Below are 11,362 nucleotides of genomic sequence, written 5' to 3'. Positions count from 1 at the left end.
CTGTAGAAGTACAGTTTGTCAACCCGAATTTTCTCGAAGAACTATCGTTTTGCAGCTACATAAAATGTCACCATTTATCTGAAACTTTGCTATTTCTACAAAATGAAGTAAATAACAGAGGGATGCTTATTTTTCATTAATTCTTATTAAAAGAAAAAGAATGCGCTTGACAATGGGCAGAATGGAGAAAAATATAGCCATTTATTATTCACCTTCTCTCCACATTTGCTGAACGCCTCTCCAAAGAAATATCCATCAGACGCCGAAGTAAGCATTTGTCTGTAGCAGTACAGATGCTGTGTTAGCAGGTGATGAAGTTTTGCTTCCAAGGAAGCCAGAGGAATGTCATATTTTTTGTAGGAGGAGATGAAGACAAAGGGTTTCCCATCAGCATCTAACGGACTTCCTGTTTGGGAGTTGGATAATCACTATCAATTTAACGCTTTGAATGAAATGGACCCTTCTGCTCTAAGTCATAGTTTACATCACCTATCCAGGCGGCCAGACGAAGCAATATTTTTGTTATCATTTAATCCCTATTTTTTATCAGCTTAATCCGAGAAAAAAAGTAGCTGTAGAGCATGGAGGTCAACTTCTGTCGATTAGCAAGGCAACAACATAAATCATCGCATTATTTTGTCTGCCATCCATCATGCTTCCTGGAGAGGTTGATCAATATTCTTCTCCAGCGAGTAGAGGTTTTTAAAACTATTTTATGATGGGACTAATAGTAGCTAATATGTACAGCCAAATGATTTATGAATGATAAAACGTTTTCATGTTGTAAATGTTTCATTCATATGTCATGTTGTAAATTTTGAATTTACTGGGAGTTGTCATGTTGTAAATTTTGTATTTACACCCACCCAGTAAATTCAAAATTACTGTCGCATAATTAGGTAGGGGTAAATAACACTTCGACAGATCCTGTTTCTTTGCCAAACAAAAGTTTGGCAAATAGTGTTAAGTTATTATGAGTTTCTTATTTGGTAAACAAATCTTTATTCACCATTACATTGAATTACTTCTATAGATACTTGGTATCAGAGTCGCCTTCACAAGCACAAATAATAACGGTTAATTGCAGGTAAATTCAGGCAGATGATAAAATTTCCCAAAGTAACACAGCAGCAAATTTGGACACTTGACAAAAAACTTACGTTTCTAACCTCGGTCTTTTTGAAATGGCATAAAATGGTATATTTTAAGACTCGTTGTGCAGGAAATCAGGATAATATTTCCAAGAAAATAGACACTTTTATTGTACAATGTTAAATATATACTAGTATACTATTTATATTCAAACATTTCTTCCAGCACAATTAGCTATATATAGCTCAATATGTTTGCCCCTTGCAATATGTTAGCAGTCACTGTATTTCTTAACATACTTCTACTTGTTACAAATAGGTAATAAAAGTTTACCTCTACCGGTATCAATAAAATGCTGTGAAAAAGATCAGAGCTGCTACATGTACGTGACCAAAATTCAAAGTCAATGCCTAAATTTTTATTGTATTCATTTTTTACATATACGTAATGTGTGAGTGATTGACGAGTTGTTCGATTCTGATATAATTACCATGTTCATGAACTATGAGAAAATCTTTACAAGAAACCAAAATAGAAGACTGAATGTGTTATCGGTTTCTATATCTAAGTCTGGCGACTACTGAACACATTTGGACCATTATGAGAAGTGTCAACTTCTGACCTTTGGAATGTACAAAATATCAATCTTTCCGACGCAAAATTTGCCTTGATAGGCCAATAATGTAGACATGACACTCTATTTCCTTTAGTTATACAGAGTATAGTAAGAGACTCTATAGCCACCAGCTGCAGTCGAATGCGTTAAAGATTCGAAGGTTCCATTACAGATCTTTACAAGACGAAATGAAGCTCATCATCACCTACGTAACGAGGTCTCCCGGCAACAGTCCTCATAGAAATGGCTATTTTATTTCTTTTCTTTGCTTGTTATTGCTTCTTCACTGGCGTACGAAAATGTCACGCAGAGCTAGCTCTGCATTAATGGTAAAAAGCTAGGATATACACATTTTTGACATTCCTTGCATACCAAGCTTATTTTTTTTATCTTAGTACACTGAAAAATGGCCAGAAAAACAGATTTGAAAATCACAGCAGATATGCCTGTAAGGGCTTTGTTTTTTCTGAATAATGTGGACTTAACAAGTTTACCATTTTCGAGAATGTTGACCTTTAAAGGTCTCTAGAGTACCATATCATCTATTTATCCGTGTTATGCTCTTTATAGGAGGTAATCAGATAATAATAAAGTGTTAGTTTAGCCAAAATATCAGTTTTATTTTCGATGTTTATTGGTACGGCGCAGGTCGTCAGGCACGCCAAAGAAGGAATAAATCCTCAAAGGTTAATTCCCAATCTTGTGAGAGCCAAATCCGGTATGGCACTATATCTGTATATATTATGCATGTACAAAATCAACCTATTCGTACATGTACCTTGCTTAATTGTAGCCTTGTTGTTTTTTTCTTAACCTTCAAGTTACGAAAAGAACTGAATCACACCAATTCAATAAATTTAAATACTCGCAATGTTTCAGTACTCTAGATCTGGTTCTAGGTCTTATAATGCATCAGCAAAAACCTTTATAAGTTCCTGACGGGAAAAGGTTTGGTTTGCGCAACAATTTATTCGACGGTCGGTGGAAATGATGCTCTCGCATGAGTATGGCGGGATCTACAGGTTTATGGTCCAAAGTACCCTATATACGTCCTGAAATCCTCTCCACGCACGGAATGGACTGTACAGGAAGCAAGATCAATTCCTGTTTAATTACTAAAGAGGGGTGATATTCTCCATAGACCTTTCACATTTGTCGGTTAACGTGACGTAAATTATGCATCAAGTTTGCACATTAAACAGCATCAGTTTTCAGCCCTTTACGATCTATCATGCGATATATATTCACCCTGTCCATTTCTGATTATTTTTGCCACATTTTATAAGAAATTCTCATTCAAAGATGTATGTACAAGATTCACGTTTTTGACCAGTGCTTCATTTTTTTTAGAAGTGAATGCCCAAAATCTCGAGGAATTTTCCAGCACTCAAAAATCTTTAATAAAAAGAAGTTTGGGATTCCTTTGTTAATTTTCTTTTCAAACTATAGCTCTATCAAATATAAACTGGTACAATCATGTGTATTTGACAGATACATGTACACATGCATAAATTATTCATGTATATTGTTACATGTACGTATATGGAACGTTAGGCGCCATTTTTAAGTTTCATTTTGTCGCTACAGACAGAATTTAAAGAGGCCGAGTAAAGAACGAGTACACACGCTTACGCGCAGCGTTTCATTTGTATTGTGACGTCATCTTTTTTGCTTTGTTGACGCCATGGCGTGATAGTTTCAACTGCAGATATTCAGCGAAATTTGTTGAAAATGGCTCGTTTGATGCGTAAAATTGATATTATATTGTGGAATAAACATAAATGTCTCAAAGTATAAGCTATATTTAGGCTCGAGTCGAAAACGTGAAGAGGGTTCAGCAAGCCTAGCCCTCTGTCACGTTTTCTTAACCCGCCTAAATATCGCTTAATTCATTTATTTCAAGACATTAATCATGTATTTTATATTTATTAACCCTTAATATGTGATGTTATATATTTATTTATTGCTTAAATATGTCTGAATGTTTTAATAATACAATAAAGATCACCATTTCCGTCTTTGTCGAATAAAAAATAGTCATTATCTGACAAACTGGGAAATTGGGCATACAAATAATAACTTTGATAAGACCCCTGGAACAAACCAGGAGGTAAAATGTTTTTTTTTATTTGACCATTTGATGCCTTTTAGCAATAACTTTAATATATAGAACAGAAAAAGAAATCCCTAGGGCAGAAGTTTAAAAAATGTGCAAAATTGGTACATTTCAAGCAAAATCCCATAGGGTCCTATGTTAAAAATTAACAAACTTTGAGATGGCCCCTTAAACAAACGGTGTGGTAAATGTCTTTTTTTTTTTTTATCTTAAAATAATAATTATATCAGTAGAAATTCTTGTCAAAAATTTCATTCAAAAATCTAGGGCAGAAAAAATTAGACCCGGCCTCGTTAATTGTCAGCAAACCATTACCTTCGTATTAACAGTCAAAAGCCTTTAATCACTGCAAAGTGACACATATATAATTGCTATTTTAGAATATGGATTCAAAAGGTGTTTCACGATGACTTTGCTATTTCAAAGTGCCCGCAGTAACTCTGCGATTTGGTGAACTGTTGATATTTTCCCAGAAAGTAAAAAGACAGTAAAGAAGCGGGTGTTCCCCTTTAATGGCCAATAAACAAAATCTCATTGGCCCTGATTTAGATGATTTTGTGGCACTTTAATGTGATTTTCAAACAATAACTTCTGATCGATACAATTGTTTATAGTTCAAAAAGTGTTCAGAACGCCTTGTTGAGTAAATTTTCTAGAAATGCAACCTTATCTCAATCGGTTGCAGTTGTGTAGTTATTAAATTGGTCGCTATTTGTACGAATCCATCAAAATATTTCATATCTTTTATCTTTGTGTCATCCCACATCCCGAAACAAATCACACTATTCATCAGCTTTCTCTAATCCATTTATTATTCATAAGGCTTTTTGTGATTACCACGCTGTTTGATAATTAGTTATTAAGTATAATATTTTGACAGCTAACACAACCCTCTTCATGTAACTCAGAAAGACTGCGGACTGATAAACATCATTCATCCCTTAAAATGAAAAACAACAAATCCATTACTTAAATCCCGTATGATCTTTTGAATATAGTTGCTTGAACTACGAATGATGTTGTTGACATAGAATGATTGGATTGGATATAATCAATTATTCAGTGAAATGATTTTAATCATGATTCTGGCGGCGATAATATCACAGGTACAATACTTAATTCTCATAATGATTCTACAAATATAGGAATATAGGTACAGTATACGTGTTCTCCTTTGTATCCATTCAATACTTTCCAAATTAAAGCTGAATACTATAATACTAGTAAATAACAGCAAACTGTGTGGAATTAGCAACGACACGCTGCAGCTATTTAATATTTGGCAAACTAAATGTACAAATACATAAATATAACATAAAGTTTTATTTACTTTAATAAAACATTTCTTAAATTTAAACTTGGCACTATAAGTGTCGCCCTAAACTGGTATTTAACGCATATGCAATTATTTATATAGCCTTGCTAATAAACCGGTTCTTAATAACCACGTGACACAAGCAGGTATTCGATTGAAAACCTTTTATTTCCGGAAAATTAATTCATTATTACACCAAGTAGAAATAATTTGATTTCTGTCTAATTTGTCCCTCGAACGAAAGAAATCAAATTACTTTCCAGGACAATTTACCGACTGCAGTATGCAAAGTGCGCTTACTGATATGTCTTTCTATAATTTAATGTTTTATAAAATGAATTATATGTACAATTGAACTGATGTAATTTTTATCAAAATAATTCGGAAAAATTTAGCCGGGTGAAATGAAAAAAAAAACCGCCAATTTCAACGTTACCGAAATGAAAAGGTCTGTCTATAGATAAAATTGCAAAATTCGATCAAATTGTTGGATAAAGGTCTTAGTAGATGCTGGTGATAATACTTTTTCAGTGGCATATACATATTCAAAACCTTGTTTTCTTCCTATATATCCTATGTACATGTACGACCCATAAATATCAAATGAAGAGCAACGAGAGAGGACAGGACCGGACGGAATCAAGGGAAGTCGATGCGTATTTCCATTGAAGAGAAACAGATATAGGGAAGCAGATGGTCGCATACACAGCAGTTTGGGTTCCGGCTTCACCACAGATTGTAGATATCTATATGTAGGCAGTGCGGGGGATAAAGCAACGCCTGGTTGTAAATCATTTTCTGTTATATGTCCTGTTTGTATTTTAAGGTTGTAAATTGCAAACATTTGTAGATTAACATTCATAATTTACATGAATTTGATTTGGGTTTTTTTTGGCAATATGATTAATAGGGATTGATTATGGTACAGCGAGGCGTACGCGTTTTGTTAACGTACGATAAGAAATGATCTTCTATTTAAACAAGATACATATACAGAATATAATTGCACAATACTAAGTACACCCTTTGTTCATCAGTGAGATTAGAAAATAAAATGTTCACACACTAATTGTGTTTCCAGTTTGATTTTACAAGTAGGACCCGAATGATAAAATGATTTCGTGATTTTGGAACCCATCTCTTGGGGAAAGAAGTCTCGACTATTTTAACCCATTAATCGTTCCAGATTTTATCAACTCAGTTGCACACCTTGCAAACGTTGCAGTTTTTGTGCCGTTTGTGATTTCGTTTCTTCATTTTTATAGTCATTCGGTAAAAGTTCAGACGGTTCCTTTTACTTAATTCCAAAAATTAATTAGATAAATTAGAATAGGTTCCTTTTGATCTTACAACACTTAAAATGATTTTTGATGTTCTTGTGCGCTCCGCTCCGGAGGCAATACTAGGTGTTTGCAATTTTATTCCAAGACTTTAGAAAAAATAGCCGATAATTTATCAATTTTGGAGTGAGTGATAGTGGCGGTTGCATTGTTATTGGCATCCAGCCGTGATACATTACGGTTTTAATGTATCATGACAGTTTATATAGAGAAATGGAGCCAGTACACATAAACTGGCTATGGCTTTGTTTCGTCCTGTTTTATTCATTCATTTTTACTGTATAGAAAGAAAAAAACATAGCTTCACATCACCTCTGATATCGGGTGCATTAAAATTGGATCAATTATTTATTTGTTTTAAATGTTTCGTTCATGTTTGGAAGTCATGCTACATCAATTTAAAACTAACACCTTTTGGGTGTAATTCGTACTTTCCTGTAGATTTATATAATTTGGTTTTGGATGGCATAGAAAGATTATCTTATTGTTTTACATAGTATAATGTTTCTTACTGGGAGAAATAAATAATTTCACACAATCATTAAACGCCAAAACGAATAATTATACACTTATTTGCGTGCTTTACTTAAAAACTTGAAGACTCTTAAACTTTTGTGATTGAAGATTTGATTGTTTTCAGCAGTATAATTCTGATATCGTGGTATTGTAAGTCTGCACGCACACGATCTTGACAAAAGAAGCAGACTTTGTTTTAGGTTTAATGTGATTTAACCCTAGTCACGTTTCTCTCGTATTTGGTTCTTAGAATTGACATTCAAATATTCTCTGTTAGCTCATAGATTATTGAAAGACATTCTGTTGACTAATAATTTTTTTTTATTCGAAGATAAAACTTAATGGCGAACTTTACAGCATGATAACGAGTACAGACGTTTGATATACATGTATTTTTCGCCGCAAATGAACAAACATTGGATTTGTGGAGAGAGAGAGAGAGAGAGAGAGAGAGAGAGAGAGAGAGAGAGAGAGAGAGAGAGAGAGAGAGAGAGAGAGAGAGAGACAGACAGACAGACAGACAGACAGACAGACAGACAGAGAGACAAATAGAGAGACAGAGACAGATTGGCGGTATATATCATCTTTTTTTAGATCGTGTTTTTTTTCAACAAATGGTTTTATTCTCTAAAGCTTAATTAAGAACAATGTATGAAAATAATGAAAACTGCTCAACAAGAATCTAGTATTAATTTAATGTCAACAATGAAAGTTTCATCATGTTCATGTTCTTGTAACTTCATCATTTAAAATTATTTGATTTACATTGTAGCAGACCTAGAAGTATCTCATTTATTTTATGAATAGATTATTGCTCTTGAGTTAAATAACCTGCACTGCATGTATGTTGACAAAAGAAAATAGGTTGAGACTTTATTTATGTGCACGCAGATTAAATAATTGTACAGGGATTCAAGTGGGTTTGACATTCATGTATATAACGTTCAGCAATATTACGGTCGATCAGTATAAGAAAGAAGAAATTATTAAATACAGCGTTTATTTATGGTTACAGAGACAATTATATTAATAAGTAGCATTGTTTCAGTTCTTAGACTAGCTAAGCATGGTTTGAAAAAAAGTAAAGTTAAATATTACGTATGAGTTTTTGCATTGTTTTATATATAGAAACAATTATAGTTCATAATTTAGTTTACTTTATTATATTTTCTGGATTTTTTTTTCACATTAAAACAATTTTAGCTAATGATTTAGTTTCCTTTCTAAAAATTTTCCATTAAAAAGTATATATTTGCTTACTGAAGAAATTTTACTATAATTACGTGCCCGCTACATATAATTATATGCATTAAGTTACTAGTTAAAAGAAGATGGATGGATAATGCGAGTAAAATGCCCATACACAGTCGGACAGGGTACTGAAAAATTAAAGTATCAATAAATCTGATATTTTTTTTTTAAATCATTTAAAACAATATATATTTAACAAATCATTGATTTTTAACCTATAGATATGTTCAATACTTGGAATATGTTGACTCAAACAGGCGTATACGTATCAAAACCTGCAAATACTGTCATTTTTTAGAACTTCAAGGCATTTTCTTTTATAGAGTGGGTCTGTGCTTCATATTTTTCTCATAATCTAAATAAGGTGTATTGGAAAGCAAACCGATTTCAATCAACAAAAACGTGGAGAGACGACCCATAATACATTAAAAATATCATTTTGTATCCCAACAATTGAACGTTTTGAAAAAATAATACAAGTCCAGTAGTTCGTGGCCAAAGTCACACATAATATTTAAAAAGCCCAATTTGTCGTGTCTGTAATGGCTCAGTGGTTAAAGTACCTGATATAAGCTAACCTTATATATCTAGGGTTTTTATGTTATGGGTTCGATACCACCAAAATATCCAACAATATTTATTTTTCTTATTTTTTGTTAGATATATTAAAAACTGACTATAGTTAGAAATTTTGCTTTCGCAAACTTGTATTATATAATATATTTGAATAGATTTAATTGGGGAAAAATAAATTCAAAATTGTATTTCACTACTAAACCGAATGGGCATTACATTTGCGCCATCTTATTCCCCCATCTTCTTTTGTATTCATTGATTTCTATCTTTTTAAAATACCAAAGTCAGGAAAGGCCTCTGTATAAATACTTAAATTATTTTAAAAATTTCGTGACAAGACTAAACTGACCCACACTTAGTACATGTACTTCTCTCTCTCTCTCTTTCTCTCTTTCTCTCTCTCTCTCTCTCTCTCTCTCTCTTAGAGTACAAGTTTGTATTTGTAAATCAAGTGAACACTTAATACTCTTCGATTATGATTCAAACTCCCGTTTCTTATTTGGTTTCCAAACTAAGTAGGTGGTCTTTACATATAGTGATCCATTGCTTTGGTTTGTTTTGGTTTTGTTTGGGGGGTTGTATCACTTTTTTGCGTAAAAAAGATAACTTGTTTCAAAAAGGGCAACATTCTTGTTAATACATTACATGTTTGATGACAGTTTCAGACATATCATCATCTTCAACGTAAAGTAAGCACTAAAACAATACCACATAGTTGATAACGCGCTCTTATATATAAATATGCATTTCAAATTATAAAACATACAGACGATCCAGACATCGCCTCTTCACCGTAACCGAGAAAATCATGGATTTCTGTGGACGTGAATTGTCTGATAATCTCAGTCAGATAGGATAAGAAGATGAGTCTTCCATGAGCTATTGGCAGATTATATCATTTTGTTTGTGTCTAGATATTCATCTCTTTTGCTTGCTCTGATCCATTTATCAAAGGTTGCTCGCACTTTTGCTTTTGTCAAGCTTTCAAGGGTGTTCCATATGTTTCACCGCAAAAGCTGTTAGATTTAGACGTTGAATTAGAATAACACAATATCCATCGTGGGCTCAGTGTTAGACAAATTGTGGATTATGAAATAATCGTTCAGCAACTTTTAAACGAATTTTGAAGAAACTACATTTTCGTAGAAGGGTAATATATCATCTCTCATATGAAAAAACCTTTTTTCTTTTTATTTACCACAAGTATGGGAAAGTAAAATTTTACAAAAGGGACAACATTCATCATTCCACACGATCACATGAGGGTAATGATTGCTTGAGGGTTTTTTCTGATTTTGTTTGTTGTTTTGTTTTATTTTTTGGGGTTTTTTTTGGGGGGGGGGTGGGGGGGGGGGGAGTGCATTATTTTACTGTAGAATATATATGATTGATATATCAACACCATTATGACATCATATCAATCCTTTATTTTGATTCGTGCTTTAATCTTAAAACCGTTATTGCGAAGACCATACCTAAAATGATTGCATACAATATGAGTAAACTTGGAAAATATATTTTCATATATAATATTCATTTTCTTATTTTCAATGCATAAAAAACATACCCTTTAATATGTTCCAAAATATTTTACTTTTAGTTTTGGTCCACCCATTTCCGCAAGATATATTTACACATTGCGCAAATCAAGAATGAACATTCAACATTTTCTTTAAACGTAAGCTAAATTTCAATCACCTAAGCAAAAGAGATACATAGTACTGTTCGACATACATAACCGTTAGCATTGCAATTTACATGTATAAATATACAGTGTAAAAGACAGAAATATCGCTTTGAACTCTTACACCAGACAACCCTATTTAACTGTAAACACAAGTGGTTATGCAAGAAAATTGTTGTTCATAATTTGTAAAATCTTCGTTAATTAATCACACATAGCTACGTTAGTAAATCGACTGAATTTTCGTAAATGATACTTAAAGTTACTGATAAATAAACACAAAAAGTCATTATTTAAAGCTCTGAAACAAGCATCATCCTTGATACACCTAAACGGCTGGTCTTTGATGATTTCCAGTAACAGCAACCATAGCTATATATCGTGAAGGGGGTTCATAGAAAATTCCTTCATGATTTATTTATTAACTTTATCTACAATAAAGTACAGAGTCCAACTCTTTATGATCTTCTCCTATCACGGAATGGTTCATTATAGCTCTTGGCCTAATGCTTTATTTTCTTATAACTCTGTTAATAATTATAGTAATGACGAGCCCGACATTTTTTACACCACTGGCATGCAATGATTTATATAAAATAAAAATAAAATAAATGACCATAAAGGCAGACGTGATGCATGGCTTAACAACATTAACATAAACATGTCTTTTTTATTTATCGTGACTTGTTCATGTAATACGTATACTATATATATTGTCTGATCTAGTTCTGCTGATAATTTCTGGAATTTTTATAATTCAGTATATTCAATAAACAATAAATTATTCTGGCTCTAATCACTAAATGTATTTAACTTGTAAAAAGATCATGCCCAACTGCAATTTTCATAAGAGTCA

This window comes from Crassostrea angulata, chromosome 7, assembly GCF_025612915.1.
Source record: "Crassostrea angulata isolate pt1a10 chromosome 7, ASM2561291v2, whole genome shotgun sequence".
NCBI lineage: Eukaryota > Metazoa > Mollusca > Bivalvia > Ostreida > Ostreidae > Magallana > Magallana angulata.
Note: the sequence above shows the minus strand (reverse complement) of the source record.